General features: G+C 40.1%; 1 pseudogene; it reads right to left on the bottom strand.

The window, feature by feature from the left end:
- Positions 1–1,203: 1,203 nt before the first annotated feature.
- LOC117179186 lies at positions 1,204–1,321 on the bottom strand (annotated as a pseudogene).
- Positions 1,322–2,425: the final 1,104 nt, after the last annotated feature.

Here is a 2,425-nt window from a genome sequence, read left to right as displayed (position 1 = left end):
TAGTATCCGTATTCTCTCAACAATATGCTGCCTGATAGTCAGCAGCTTTGACTTGTTAAGTGTGTGATAACGGGTACGGAGTTCGCGTGCGAACTTTCGAACCTTGGCGGTAAATATCCTGCCAGATGTGATGTAGTCAATCACACATTGAATGCGGGACGCGTACTGTTTTGCCCAGCCTATCTTTATGGCAAGTTGATGAATTCGTCTTTTGGTCTTATGATCAGCCGTTGGTTTTGTTTTACAGTTCGCATCGGCCAAAGCTCTCTGCAATATACACACAATAATTGATAGCCCAGAGGTCGGATTCACCGGAAAAATGTCCACCAAGCTCGTCATTCATTCCAGCCAGATCTTTAGGCTTGAGAGAAACCTTGGTGTTGATGTTCCTCCGGGTCGTAAAGCATTGCTCTTCATCTATTGGATGCCTGCCCGCGGTTGGCCTTAGTGTCGCCTCTCTTTCTTTGTTGCCGGCTTGTTCTAGCTGTGGTAGAGTAGGCGTTCCGCTTACATAACCCCTTTTACGGAGTAGTTCAGCATGGTTTCGCAGACGTTGCTGCGAAAAGTGCGATAGCTCAGGGTGTTTCTCGCACCACAGAGCATGCAGCCCTGCCATGTAACCCCATTCACGGCCTACACTCGCATCGTTGCAGTCTAGGAAGTCGTGATTCAGTTGCTCCTTCCACCCAAAGGTCACGAGATCCCGCCGATCCATCGCATTGAATCCATTTTCATTGGCTCCCCCAGCTCTAGATTGGTCGGCACTATTGGCCGACCCATTGTCGGGAGCCCTGCGCGTTTTGTTGTTTTGAACCGCACTTACTACAACTATGTTTGGTGTTGTCATTGTTGTTCCCACGAGAAGCTACGGAAAGGGGTTCATCCATCCTTGTAGAGCCCCGCATGCAAGGATAAGGCTGCGTACTGTGAGAGGTCGCCCTGTATGCCAGAGTCACCGTTCTAGACACCTCACCCAGGTGCCATTCAGCTTTCGGCCCGGTGTTCACACCTCCACTGGGGGGTTAATTCCTTCGGGACCACCCCTGGACATTTTTCCGCGACTGCCTATTTATTTTTGTAACCATATTCAACAGAAACCCTTGGTACAGGGACCCTCTATCCGCAACCCGAGGACGCGTACGGTGGGTTTGTCATAGGCCCTTCACAGTTTGATTCTAGAGGAATCAAAACCGTACCGAAGGGTGACAACAGCATGCGGTATTCCCAAACGGTCACCCATGCAAGTACTAACCGCGTCCAACGCTGCTTAACTTCAGTGATCAGTTGAGAACTGGTGTGTTCAGCGTGTATGGCCCTTGCATATATATATATATATATATATAATATGGCAACCAGTTATATACATATCATACAAAATAGAGCGAATACGTTCTTTAACATATTTTTTTAATCTCAAAAAATATAACTTAATGACCATTTTTCAAACTTCTATGCATACAAGGTTTATAAAATCAACTTTAAATTTATAGATATATAACAGTATTATATTCACCCATAGAATTAAAGATGAGAGTCAAGGTAAATAACAGAGTATATGCGATCCACATCTTATGCAATTATGAAAAAAACAGACTTATGTGGTAATAAAGAATTTAAGTTAACAAAGCATCTGATTTATATTCTAGTGTTATTCTTTTTTATATTCAGGTATCTTAATATTTATTTTATGGGTTAAAAGCGTCGAGCTTATCCCACTAAATTACTTATATTCAATTATCGTAAATCAAACAAAAAACGAAATTTATGTACTACATGTATTTTATATCTACTAGGAATTCGGGTGGATACTTTTTTTAACGTATTAAAAAAAATTTCCATTTTGACAATTTTCAAAATCTTGAAAAGCATATAAATTTCTAAAGCTTAATTGAATTAAACAAATTCAGTAGGATACTTTGCAAGTTTTTTGCTATGTACCAGAAAATTTGACAAAAACTAAAACTCATAAAAAATGTTTATTCAAATTTTATGTCTAATCAAATTTGTCTAATCGAGAAATTAGAATAAGATGGTTTGTCAATATATTTGATATATATTGACGAATTTAAATGAAATTTCCTATTCTATCAGACAAAAGTCATTCCGACAGATAGATGTCGGAATAGATGGCCTGAATAGATGGCACCTTCCTTCTCTTGGTTGACTTTGAACTATGTTCAAAATCTTCCCGAGATCGTCTACCAGGTTTCAATATGGGTTGCGTAATTTTAAAATTTGTAATTAACCATACAGCATGTCTTTTTTCAAATATCTCTTTCTTGTTAAAAGAAGACTTCCAATTCCTTTTAAAGACAGGGATTTCGTTCAATACGAAATGAAGACAAATCAGCTGTGACCAAGTGTATTCATTATTGCGCATGCGCATGTAACTTGTGGCGCCATCTGTTGGCATGACGCACAACCT

This window comes from Belonocnema kinseyi, chromosome 8 (genome assembly GCF_010883055.1).
Source record: "Belonocnema kinseyi isolate 2016_QV_RU_SX_M_011 chromosome 8, B_treatae_v1, whole genome shotgun sequence".
In the NCBI taxonomy this organism is placed as follows: Eukaryota; Metazoa; Arthropoda; class Insecta; order Hymenoptera; family Cynipidae; genus Belonocnema; species Belonocnema kinseyi.
Note: the sequence above shows the minus strand (reverse complement) of the source record. Positions and strands in the feature narration are given on the sequence as shown.